Below are 14,154 nucleotides of genomic sequence, written 5' to 3'. Positions count from 1 at the left end.
AGCTATAGCGTCACGCCGAGGACTGGGAGTGAGTAGTTGCAGAAAGTATTTGGGTTGGTGATTGGAGCTGTCTGTTGTCCACTGAGGGTTAGCATCTGAAGACTGTCTTGTTTCTTAGATGTTGCTTATGAATGATGGTAAGAGGAAACATAGTTAAATGTTAGAGTTCTACAAGTTAAATTTTTAAATTAAAAGTTAAAATTTGAACATGGCCCTGTGGAATGGTGTGGAGAAAAGCTGCTGGTCGGGGATGCAGCAGTGCCCACACCTGCTTCTAAACATTGGAATATTGTTTCACACAGAATTTTCATACTTAGAATATAACAACCTTGTAGAATCTACAAGATTGTTTAAAACTTACACGAATTAACGTCACTAATATTTCATGCGAGGGAGCAGAGGATAAAAAAGAACAGTAAGATGCTTTACTGTCACATTTACTATCAAGGGAATGACGTTAATTACTTTATTTATCTTCTTATTTATTTTTTATTATAGTTTATTGTCAAGTTGGTTTCCATATAACACCCAATGCTCATCCCAACAAGTGCCTTCTTCCATGCCCATCACGCCCCTTACCCCTCTCCCCCACTCCCATTAGCCCTCAATTTGATCCCAGTATTCAAGAGTCCTCTCATGGTTTGCCTCCCTCCCTCTCCCCAACTATTTGTTTCCCCTTCCCCTTCCCATGGTCCTCTGTTAAGTTTCTCCTGTTAACACTTGAGTGAAAACGTATGGTATCTGTCCTTCTCTGCCTGATTCATGTCACTTAGCATAACACCCTCGAGTTCTATCCACGTTGCTACAAATGGCCAGATTTCATTCTTTCTCGTTGCCATGTAGTATTCCATTGTATAGATAAACCACATCTTCTTGATTCATTCATCAGTTGATGGACATTTAGGCTCTTTCCATGATTTGGTTATTGTTGAAAGTGCTGCTATGAACATTGGGGCTCATGTGCCCCTCTGCATCAGCACTCTTTTATCTCTTGGGTAAATTCCTAGCAGTGCTATTGCTGGGTGGGGGGGGGGGAGTTCTATTGTTAATTTTTTGAGGAACCTCCACACTGTTTTCCAGAGTGACTGCACTAGTTTACAGTTCCACCAGCAGTGTAGGAGGGACATTAATTACTTTAAATCTGCAAAATAGTTATGTCAAGTTTTAAAACGTGCATCAGCTGCTATTCTCTGGGTAGTACTGTAGAAATGCTCACCCTAAAACTTTCAAAGTGAGACACTGTCAATACAATTCTAACAGTTTAACCCAATAAATGCATGCAACACAATCTTTAGAATTAGAAGGAAGGCATAAATGCAAATCAAAATTTGACGGTGTATTATTCATCACATAGATTTATTTAAAAATATTTGAAGGACTTTCAATCTTATAATCAGAGTCTAACATTAGAAAGTTTTGTTGTCCAGTTGAAAAACAGAAATTTAGAAGAATTTTTAATGTTAAGCTCTATTCAAAACCAAAATGCATCAGTGTAGAGAAGGGATGAGGAATTATATTTTAGGTTTTTTTAAGATTTTATTTTTTCTTTTATAGTTTATTGTGAGGTTGCTTTCCAGTGCTCATCCTGACAAGTGCCCTCCTCCATGCCCATCTCCCCCCTTCCCCTGTCCGTCTCCCCCATCAGCCCTCAGTTTGTTCTCCGTATTAAAAAATCTCTCATGGTTTACCTCCCTCCCAGGGATGAGGGATTTAAAATTCTTAATTCTAATAGTCTAATGCATCTACAGTAGAGAAAGCCAAGTTGGAAACTTGCACAATATGTATTCTTCTGTTTTAGAGTAGGCTGAATGAAAGGAGCAGAATAGGCATCAAGAAACTGGAATAGGGGCAGTAGGGATAAAAGAACGCCTTTGACCTGTCCCTTGGGAGCCTCTTAATTAGGCTTTCATTTCCAAAGATCACCAGGCTTGACAGGATCTTGAGAAATCCTGTCTGTTTCCTTGTTCACAGCAAGATATACAATTTATAATCCATTCTATGTCTAGAAACATCCAGAAAAAGATTTCATAGTATGTAATCCCAAATTGAGCAAGGCCTTCTCATTCAAGGCACTCATCTCCATATCTAAACCAAATTCATGATTCTTTGCAATGCTAGCATATTTTCTTTGCCTCGGGTCTCTTTGTAAGGAGAATATATAACAAGGTAACTAGAAATTTTTGTTTTGTAACAAATTAGCAACCAGTTTCAGGTCATTTATTTTCATCTACATGTGAAAGTTTTGTTGTTTTTTTTTCCAATATTCAGGACACTGGTAGGAAACACAGTTGGGAATATGGTTTGTATATTGTAAGAATGCCATCTTTAATAGGGCACTGCTCATTCCTGTCCATGCCATCACTGATTTTGAAATTTCAGATTTTACTTGTTCCCCTGTTCCTCTATCATAGAATTGATATGATCAAATCCCCATTTGATTTTTATGTAGTTGTCTATGTAATTGTTTCAATATCCAGACTTCTACTTATATCTTAGTATTGCTTAATGAGATAATAGTTGGAATTTAACTCTTTTGTGCATTATTTCTACTTTTCAGCGACCTTTCTTACTCCTTCCTGATGCTTATTACCTTCATTTTGGAAATTTCTTATTTTCTTCTATTTATTTTCAATAGAAGAGTTTGTAAGCTGAAAAGATGTAGATTTCCTTGGGCTAACTTGAAATAGAAATATGTAGATAGTGATGTATAACAAAAATATGATGAAAACTATGACATTTAGAAAGGGAATAAAGGAAATAATTTTCCCTTTATAGAAGGCTAATTATAGTTTACAAAGTAGGATGCTGCAAAATCTGCTGCTTGGCAGAAATGATTCAAAGTGTTGGTCTTTGCATTACCAACAGAATTAGAAATACTGTCCTGCAAGTTTATGCTAAGAATCAGTTGAGAGGATAGAACGTATAAATGAAATCTGGGCTATCCGTCTTATCAATAAAAATATCCTTTATGGAGAGACTTCAAGGCACAACTCCATTAAATAATCCAGTGCACAGCAAAATGCCTAGTATTATATGTACTCAACAGATGTGTGTTCAATGTATATAGTATAAATTTTAACTTATGCAGCAAAAGAAAAATAAATGTTATTTATCTTCCCTGGTTCCCCCATCACCTGATGGATAAGTGCAGTTTCCTTAGAATGGCATCTCAGTCTCTTCTCATGATCTGGCCTTTGCCTAAATTCACAACCTCATTTTCTGCCACAAACCATCTGGTGCTTAATGCTCCTGAAACTGCTTTCAGTTCTTCAGAACTTCACTATTTTTGTCCCTATGTTTTTTATGTATGCCCCTGCCTCAGTTTGTACAACTCCTATTCCTCTTTCAAACTCTCGCTCAGAAATCTCTGGTAAGTCTTCCCTTAATTCTTCTCATGAAGAGTTTATCTTTTCTGCAAAACTACTCCTGCAACTTGTATATACTTTCCATTATTGTATTTATCATATTGATATTGAAATTTCCTTGACTATGCATCTGTCTCCCCATTGAACTATGAGCATGTATCATGTTTATGTATTTAAGGTTTAGTATAGTACCTGGCATACAGCAATTAATCAGTATATGCTTGTTGAGCTGAATTTATTTGCGTATCTAGGGTGAACAGATATGTTAAATGAAAAAAACCCCACAAGTTTCTATTCTTGAGGGGAAATTATAACACATAGTAAGAATGATATACAAGTTCACTTCAAATAACAAAGCATGTCTGTTTATCCTCTTCTAGAATAATATCAAATTCAAAGTGCTCAAATTTTTCTTAATGAATAAATATAGCTAGCCTACATAAACATTCTTATGAATGATAGCCATACCAATTAATTGTACCTTCTGTATGCCAGACACTGATCAGCATTGGTGATATAGAGATGAGTCAGGCAGACTCTCAAAGGGCTCCAATTTCAGTGGGCTAGGCATATATATAAACAAACAACTATGATATAATATGACAGTGATCATTTTAGAAGTATGTATAAGGGAATATAACCAGTTCATTCCTTTGTGGAAATGTTTGGGTTCAGGAAAAGCTCTAAACTGATAAAGAACATGGATTGAGGCTCAAACGATGAGTATAAATTCTCAATTTAGATAAAACATGAGCAGCAACTTGAACATGCTTGATGTGTTTTGGGAGGATATACTGAATAGAGAAGGATGGCTACGCCAGCATTTCCCAAAGTTTGTTCTGCTGAATACTAGTTCGATAAGATGCTTCTTTCAACAGAAGTTTCCATGGCCAAATAAGTTGAAGTAATGTTGACTAATTGTGATGTCATGAAATGGATCACAACAGTCCACTTCCTCTTAGCAAGGAGTTCACACTACAGTCAATTCAAGGACACAACCCAACAAATTCTAGAATCCTGTCTTCGAGGATTTGTTTCCTGGGACTCTTCACAACAATTTCTGAATCAGTCAAGATTTAGTTACAAAATAGAAACCATACCTGTTATTTGAACAGAGAAAATGTTAGTAAAAATGTGATTAGGGTACATTGTTAACTCAAAAGATGTGAAGAAACAGTAATGTATCCCAATCTAGCAAATTCAGAAAGCAACCAACCCCTCTAAGGCTAGGGGAACAAAGTGTAGAGTTTGGAATTATTAAAATTTAGAGGTTAGGGGAACATTCCTGTGGAGTTCTCAGAGAAGGGGATGGTGCTCAGCTGGGATTGGTGTCTTAAGAGGCAGGGACATGATTTGGCAGGTGTTTAAAACTGCAAATAGAGCACCGAAGCACTGTAAGACAGCACCTTGCAGTCTAACATACATGTAATTGGGATCCCTAAAGGAGAATAGAGAGAGATTGGAGCAGAAGAAACATTTCAAGAGATAATGGCTGAGAAAGTTCCAAAAATAACAGAAGCATCAAATAACAGATCCAAGAAACCAGGCAACTCCAGTATTGGTTGTATACTGCTGTGTAACAAATTACCTCAAAATTTAGTAGCTTAAAGCAACAAAAATTTCTTGTTTCCTAGTTTCTGTGGGTCAGAAATTCAGCAGTGGCTTTGGTGGTTCTTTTACTTACTGTGGAGAAAGCCAGCAAAGCAAAAGTCATAGTGCCTTTTAAGGCCTAGTCTCTTAAGTCACACATTGCCTCTTCCATCTGATTCTATTTGTTGGTAGCAAGTTATGATGTTTGGCCCATACTCAAGAGAGAAATTAGGTTGTACATCTCTATTTCAAATATGAATGGGGGGTGTTTGGGTGGCTTAGTTGGGTAAGCGTTGACTGACCCCTCAGGTCTTGGGTTCCAGCCCTGTGTCGGGTTCTGTGCTGATAGCTCAGAGCCTAGAGCCTGCTTTGGAGTCTGTCTCCTTCTCTCTCTGCCTCTGCCATGCTCACACTCTGTCTCTTTCTTTCTCAAAAACGAATATTTAAAAAAATTTATATATGAAGGATAAATACAGATTTTTAAAATGTAAACAATACAAAGATAGTTCCTATAGTAAAGCAGTTTTGCAGTATAAGAAATGCTAAAAGAAGTCTTTAAGGCAAAAAGACCATGATACTAGAAAGAAATTTGTGTCTACCTGATGAAATGAAGACCTTAAGAAATAGTTAAAGTAACATGTAAAAGATATCTTTTCCTTACATTTATTTATCTAAAGATAACTGTCTAAAACAAAAAGAATGGTAAATTTATTGTGGATTTATAGCATATGTAAAAAGAATATGTGACAATAATAGCACAAAAATTGGGAGGGAGGAATTGTAAGTATACACTTGGAAGGCTACTCCCTTGTACACGGAGCAATATTATTTGTAAGTAGATTGTGATAAATTAAAGATGTAAATTTTAAGCCCTAAGGTAATCACTAAAATAATTTTAAAAGAAATATAACTAATAAGCTAATAATGGAAATATGAAAGAATTATAAAATAATTTTAAAATATCAGAAAAAAGAAAAACCAAAAAGAGATGGGACAAATAGAAAATAATTAACAACCATATTACTAATTAGAACTCTCTCTGCAGAGCTCCCTTTTCTCTGGTACTCTGTCCCACAGACTCTCACTGCCTTGACTCTGCAAATTCTGATTGCTGTCTCCTCAACCCCGTGAGGCAACCGGACTTCACTTGCCGTCCACCTCCCTGACCTGCAGACTGGGAACTGTCTGTAGGCTGCAAAGTGGTGCAATTACTGGGCTCAACGTGTTAATTTCCTTTCCCTCAGGGATGACAGTCCCTTACTTCCTATTCTCTAATATCTAAAAAACAGTTGCTTCTTTTTGGTGTTTTTCCTTTTTTGTCCCCCCTAGTCATTTAAGTGGGAGGATAAATCTTGTCCCTATTACTCCATCTTGGTCAGATGTAGAGGTCTGCCACTGCTTTAATTAGCCTTTTGATTCCCTTACGGTTCATGCAGTGGTTGTGACATGTAGCACAGGTAACATCCTCCAGAACTGAGAAAGGCAAATTTGTGCTAAGCCGTTAGTACCAGTAGGGCTATATTTTCATAAGGGTAGGGAGAAGGTATTGGTCAAAGCACAGACAATTCTCAGACATCTCTGACAATGGCTAGACCTCTAATTTTCTACTGTTCTTAGAAGGTTGTTCTCTGACTCTAATTTAACACCACTTAAAAGAGTGTTTCTGCTTCTAAGTTTGCTTCAAGAACTACAATTACAAGTCCACTTCTCTGAACATCTTAAAGCAAAGATCTGTGAGTGTTAAACTTTCTATATTCTGCTATGCCTGAAAAGTCTTTATTTTGTCATCATTCTTGAGTGATAGTTTGACTCGTCAAAGGTTTCTAGGCTCCAAGTTTTGTTTTGTTTTGTTTTTCCTCAGTACCTTGAAAATATTTTTCTGGCTTGTTTGTTTGTTTGTTTTCCTAGTACTAATATTACTAATAAGAAATCTGGGGCATCTGGGTGGCTCAGTCGGTTAAGCCTCTGACTTCGGCTCAGGTCAGATCTCACGTTCGTGGGTTCGAGCCTTGCGTCGGGCTCTGTGCTGATAGCTAGCTCAGAGCCTGGAGCCTGCTTCCGGTTCTCTGTCTCCTTCTCTCTCTGACCCTCCCCCTCTCATGCTCTGTCTCTCTCTGTATCAAAAATAAATAAAACATTAAAAAAAAAAAGAAATCTAATAACACTATTTTCTCATTTTTTACAGTATTCTGTGTTTTCTTTGTGGAAGCTTGTCAATATCCTTGACTTTTCACAAGTTTCACCACAAGTTTAGATATGAGATTTTTAACTTAATTTTGATCAGCATTTGAAAAATTTTTTAAATCTGAGCACATGAATATTTTTTTAAAATCCTTCCAAATTGCAAGTCATTTTATTTTAAGGTATTGCCCACCTACCATTCTATTTTTTCTTCCTGAAAATATGTAATCTGAGTGCCATTTCTTTTATATTTTGTTTTTCTTTTTAAAATTTTTTAAATTTATAATTTTTTTCTAATGTTTATTTATTTTTGAGAGAGAGACAGAGAGTGAGCAGGGGAGAGCAGAAAGAAAGGGAGACACAGAATTTGAAGCAGGCTCCAGGCTCTGAGCTGTCAGCACAGAGTCTGACATGGGGCTTGCACTCATGAACTATGAGATCATGACCTGAACCGAAGCTGGACGCTTAACCGACTGAGTCACCCAGGCGCCCCTTCTTTTATATTTTATTTTTCTTATATCTTGGTGCTAGGGGCTTTCTCAGTTCCATCATCCTTCATTAATTTACTTTTCATCTATATTTTATCTGCTATTTAGCCCATCTTCTGAGTTTTTGTAATGTAAAATATAGTTTTTATTTCTAAGATGTCTAACTGGTTAGTTTTCTTAACTACTACTAAGTTATTGTGTGTGCTTTTATTTGTTTGTTGATTTCCTCTTTTATTTCTTTGAACATATTAAATATATTCATTTAATATCATATTATAATAAGATAGCAACTGACTATTTTCTTTCTTCACCAGAGAACACAATGAGAAGAGAAAATGAAAACTGATTTGAGGGCTTCTGTCTTTAACATTTAAGGGAGATGCAAGGAAAACATTTTATAGATTTTTTTAGGATTGTAAAAATAGGATTGTTCTCATAGGCAAGAACATTGACTACATTAAATAAAATCCCTTCTAATCCTGTGGCTGCTTCTAGTATTTGGTAAATATAATCTTGTCATCTATTCTAAGAAATGATCCTAAAACACACAAAGTTTTGGGGTGCCTGGGTGGCTCCAACTCTTCTTGGTTAAGCATCCAACTCTTGGTTTTGGCTCAGGTCATGATCTCGCCATTTGTAGGTTCAAGCTCTGTGTCAGGCTCCATGCTGACACTGCAGAGGCTGCTTGGGATTCTCTCTCTCCCCTTCTCCCTCTCTCCTCTCTCTCTCTCTTTACCCTTCCCTTGTTTGTGCTCTCTCTCAAAATAAATAAACTTTAAAAAAAAACACAAAGGTTTGAGTATAAAGATACTCAAATACTCTTCTATTTATACATGTTTAAAAACTAGAATTATCTTGTGCATTTACTCAAATGATACTTAAAGACTCAAACAAAATGGGAACATCGTTGTTATAGTGTCAAAAGGAAAAGGTAGCATAATAAACTGTATAGATTGTTAACTCAAATACTGGAATAATGCCTAGAAAAAAGACTGAAAGGAAATTCACCAAAATGTTAACTCTGATTGGTTTAGAGTGATTTTTTTTCCTGTATACTTTCCTGTTTTTCCGATAATTTTCTGTGATGACTGAATTGAAAAAATCAAGGAAATAGGGGGGAAAAAATCAATGGTCTAGTATTAGCTGCATGACTTTACTTACAAGTTATTCAAATCAATTGAGATAGGGTATATGAAAGCATGTTGTAAACTATAAACTGAAGTAGTAAGCTAAAGTATTGTTATTAGCAATAACTGAAGGGTAATATAATTCATCTTTTGAACTCTTCATATAGAGAGCTCTTTTTCCAGTCAATTTCATCTAATTTATTTTTGTCAATACAAGTGGGGTACCAAAACAGTTGGAAAATCTCCCTGAGGATAATAAACTATATTATCTTTTTTGTTATTGCTTTGAACTCTTACTGTGATGATAATAAACAAAACTCCTTAAGTTGGCTTTACCTCCTGCTCTTGTACCCAGGCAGCAACAGGGTCCCCCCTCAAAAAAAAAAAAAAAGATAAAACTGTTGAGATTTGAAATACAGTCTTACAACTTTCTCTAAAAGGTGAGATAGTTAAATCATGGGCAAAGAAAATACCAAATTTACAGGAACAAATGTGTGCTTATTAAGCAACACATTAACTGCAAGTGATTTCATATGTAGATTATCTATAATTTGAATGCAATTTTCTAAATTTTTTTAATGCGAGTAGTTTCAAAGTCTTTTATGTTTAATAACATGTGCTATTATTAAGATAGTTGTTAAAGTGCAGATGTTTTGTTCAGTGCCTGATCCTTTCAAGATACTGCCCAGGAGAATATTACTTAAAATTGAACTATGTCTGGGCCCCCTGGCTTCCTTCTTCCTCAGTACCGATTATGTGTCAAATGCTTTGGTAGGCAATGGAGATCCAGCTATGAACAGGAGATACAGATCCATTCTTGGGTTTTATGGAGTCTAGTCACACAAGTATTTGAGTGTCTGGTGTGTACCTAGTCCTATCCTGGGAAGTTTAGGGTTCCCAAAGGAAAACTACTCCATTATACTAAAGAGCTTTTGAGTTCTTACCCTCTTGAATGATGTTTTTCTGACCACTGCATAATAGCTTATTTGAACTACCTGGCTTCTGAAAGAGAGGAACCGAGAATAGCCAGAATCAGTCAGCTTCTTTCCATCCAAGGCTGGGAACCCATCTACATTGAAGAAAATCCAGGTGTCAGAAAATTGATTTAAAATAAAAGATACTAATTCTGCCACAGAGTTTTATAATTGTTATGTATTCAATACTATCATTTTTGAATAAGCTAATGCTGTTTTCCCATATTTTCTTATGGTCATTTCAGATATACAGACACATGGGATATATAAATTCTGACTAGACAGTCAGCAGCATAAATGGATGTGATAATAGCTAAACCAGTAGAGGCTGTTCTTTGTGTAGATTAATGTCCTCTGAAAGGGTCTCCCATTTATTTTTAAAAAATGACTTACAAGGCTTATAGTATAGGATTGCCAAAATCTCACAATGGTAAAGTAAATGTTATTTATTTAATATTAATTTTATAGCATCTTGCATTTAATACTTCTATAGTTTTATGAACATTTAGTATAAAAGTTATCAGAAGAGGACACTTCTGTAGACAGTATATAAAACAATTCTAAGACTAGTTTACTAATCAGCTATTTCAGAAGTCATGTTAGAATGTGATTTTAGAATAGGACAGTTCAGAATATAATTCTAATTCATTTTTTATGGATCAAAAATATGAAAGAAATATCATGTAACACCATGTTATTTGGAGGAGACAGCTTGCTTATAGGGTAATGAGAAACTCCATTTTGCATTTTTTAAACCCCTTTCTGCCATGCCCTTTAGTCACTACATTACCCTTCTGTCTTTCCCTGATCCTTTTCCAGTCCTACAGAGAATTTTGTTCAAATAGTATTCTTGAAGAACATCCTAACACTATATGTACCCCTGGTCCACTGCAAAATCAATCTAACCTACTCCAACTGGGTTCTCACTGCTGCTTGACAATCTTGATATTGATCTCCCATTTATTCCCCAGCACACTTCCCTTAGAAGGTGCTTCAGATCTCTCTGCTCACACATCTAATTCACTACTTACCCTTTCCATTCTCACCAGATAATATCCATCCAGCTTTACTGAGACATTTACAGATAACTAGTGCTCTTTAATTTTTCCTTATCTCTGCCTTCAAGCAGCAAACTTTTATTGAGTATCAACCATGTGCGAGGCTCTATGCTTATTCCTGGAACATAGTAGGTGCTCAATAACTGTTGAAATGAATGTATGTGTTGATGAAAAGGTAGGTCTAGGGGTGAGATACTTTACATAGAGGAGGAGGAAAGAAAGGGCACAATAGATAATTGAGACCTTGGATCTCCTGTCTTAGTAAAGAAGGATGGTTTCTATTGCAAAGAAAGAGGTGCTTTTTTTTTTTTAATTTCCAGGGTTAGACTCTTCTTACCATTCTTTTCTGCTTCCTCTATGAAACTGATTCAACTCTCTCAAAGAAGGACAACTTCACTATATCTAGACTCACCTCTCTGAAATGCATCACCATCATCAACAACTAAAATTCTGACTCTACTGACTATAACTATCCTATTTTCATACTTAGCTTTTGTATAAGTGCTCTCTAATTACTACAGTATACTTATTTCATTGTCACTCATATGGCCCTCTTGCATTCATTTTGTCTGTTTTGTTATTCCCATTTATACCAACTAAAATATTGCCTTTTTTTTTTTTTAAATCTCACCTATTTTTTAAGAGTTATCTCTCACACCAAGTCTTCTCTGGCCCCTGGAACTGGTAGCTCTCTTGAGAGAGCCAGCATTATCTATGCTGCTCCTATGATATATATCTTAACCTGCTTCCTCCTTCTATGCCATGCCATGGGTTTCATTTCCCAAACATAGATAGAGTTCAATAAATTTGGTTGAATGAACATTATAAATTGAATACCTTATATCGGGATGGCAAAAGAAAAAAATGGCTAATCTTTTTACAAAATAAACTTTTTTTAAATCACTCTAATAAATGATTCATTTTAAATGCCACCACTCCAGTGAATGAAGATGAAATTGTCAGCAATTTGGCCAGCTTCAGTTTTAAGCTAGCAGGATGTTATTAGAAATGGTGATGGTGGTGTAGCCATAGTTCCCTGCTTTCATTGTGGGAGGAAACTAATGCTTTATATCATATATGTTACTAAAGTCCAGATTTCTCTAATGAAACTTAAAGGGAATTGTGAGGCACCTCTGGAAGACTGGTTTATGAACCAGTTCCAAGGTGGATTCTGAAGGCTACAAATGGGAATATTTGGTTTGCTTTCAAATGGTTCTGATATTCTTCATTTTGTCATGTTTTTCAGCTGCTACTGGTTAGTTATCCCTGCACTTTCTCAAGTAACATCCCCATTTCAATTGAGAATGAAGAGGTTCTTGGATAAAGAACTTGTAAAAATCAGGTACAATAATAATAAAGTCATGGATGATTCTTGGAATTTGCTAAAATGAAGTGCTGCATCTAAGTGCAATATAAATGCAACATCTTAGCCATATAAGATCATTATCATAAAGTAATCATCGTGATTTAAAAAAACCCTAATTGAATCATTATTCTTTCCAAAAGATCAGAATTCTAAGAATACTTCTCAGAAGCTCTCAAACTTAATATGGAGCAGGAAATATTGCAATGAGTCCTCAAGAGTGAGAAATAAAAAACAGTTGTGCTGTTCTTTCATTGTGCTTTTTAAATTTCATTATTCATAACTATATAGTACTTATGTGTGGTGAAGAATGTAGTCAGAGGGGAATGTATCTGTCAGCATATTAGTAAATAAAGAATAGAAGTAAAAACAAAATAAGCAAACTCAGTAGGTTATCATATTTCATATTTGGAACTTGAGCTCTATATTCCCTTTTGAAACAAGTATAATAAAACAATAAATAAAAATTTTAAAGTGTGTATTTGTGTCATAGCTGAATAAAAGAAACTTGTAAGTAGATGAATAAAGCTAGATCTGTGATTTCTTATTTTGATTCCCTGGACAATACCAACAGCAAAATAATGCCCAAAATATGCATATCATTTTGTAGCTATATCTACAAGGACACAAATGATATTTTAATATTCAATCAGAAATATTACATTTATAAAAGTTAAGGAAATCTAGCACTAAACTTTGTGGTGGTTAAGATTTTAGTAGAGTCTGTGGTCAGTATAAAATTTTAAAATAATGTATAGAGTTTGAAAGTATGATGGATACCAAAGACAAGAAAAAAAAGAAATTGTAGACAACTCAATAAGAAAATGTTTGAAGGATCTATTGAGCTTGATTTTTCACCCGCCAGATTAAAAAGTGAAATGCCTAATTTTATATATTTATGGATTATATTTTAAGATGATATAATTTATCCATTCGGTTTTTCAGTCTTCTCATATCTTGATATTGATTCCCATATTGACCTAACTAAGATACTACATCAGGAATAGTCTGATGTAGTAAACCTTAGTGCCTTAAAACAAGATAAGTGTGTTTCTTGCTCCTGGTACATGTACATCATTAGTTGACTGGGGACTCTCCTGTACATTATTGTCATTTAGAGACTCTGGCTGAGGAAGGGGGTCTACCTCCACTCTTTCACAATTACTGTGGGAAAGAAAAAGTAAAATGGAAAATAAGCACAAAATAATAAAGCTTCTCCATAAAAGTGATGTTTGTTACTTCTGATCACATTATTTGACTAACACAAAGGATATGGCCATGCTAACTTCAAATGGGATCAAAATGATAATCCCCTCATGTGCTCAGAAGGAGAAAAGCCAGACATACTTAGTGCACTAATGAGTTCCACATTTACCTAGAAAGGATTGGAGATGTCGACTCTTTTAATTCATTCTCCGTTCAAGCCAGATTTGAGTGTTACTTCCTTTTCCGGTTGTAGGATGAGAAGAATATCGATGGATGATAACATTTTCAAGGAAGAAGTGTAAAAGAATATTACATGGAACATTAGGATGAACTTTTATTCTTCACTCATTCGTTTATGACTCATGTCTTCTTTTGCCCCCAAGGAGGCTGTAATTTGTTGGGAAATATAGGTCTAGGCTCCATGAAACAACTGGAGGAGGATGAGGCAGACTATCATATCATTCCAGTGAGTGGTTATAGGCCACAAAACAAAATCAAAAAGGTAGGCAAAATTAAGGAAAAGATCAGTGTTGAGTGAGTTAAGAAAATTTCCTTGAAGAAGATATATCATTAGATATACATGAAATATTAGGTTTAGGTTGATAGACAGAAGGAAAGAAGTTATTTCTAATAAGAAATACAGTAACTAAGAAGCCAGAAATGAGAGTGAGCAAGGAAGAAGAGATGATACTTGCTCAACTTGAGTAAAGGGTGAGATTAAAAGTTGAAATGGCACGTTAGCATTAGTTTTCTGTGAACTTGAACACCAGGCTAAACCTTTTTATTTGACCTGATGGGAAGT

The 14,154-nt window shown here is 35.4% G+C and overlaps 1 long non-coding RNA gene across 1 annotated transcript; it reads left to right on the top strand.

The window, feature by feature from the left end:
• Window positions 1-58: 58 nt before the first annotated feature.
• Window positions 59-13,642, top strand: LOC115301115. Its single transcript, XR_003912977.1, has 3 exons — window positions 59-137; window positions 12,030-12,125; window positions 13,606-13,642. It is a non-coding gene; the product is annotated as an uncharacterized LOC115301115 (long non-coding RNA).
• Window positions 13,643-14,154: the final 512 nt, after the last annotated feature.

This window comes from Suricata suricatta, chromosome 9 (assembly GCF_006229205.1).
Source record: "Suricata suricatta isolate VVHF042 chromosome 9, meerkat_22Aug2017_6uvM2_HiC, whole genome shotgun sequence".
Lineage (NCBI taxonomy): Eukaryota > Metazoa > Chordata > Mammalia > Carnivora > Herpestidae > Suricata > Suricata suricatta.
This window is presented reverse-complemented; position numbering and strand designations above follow the sequence as displayed.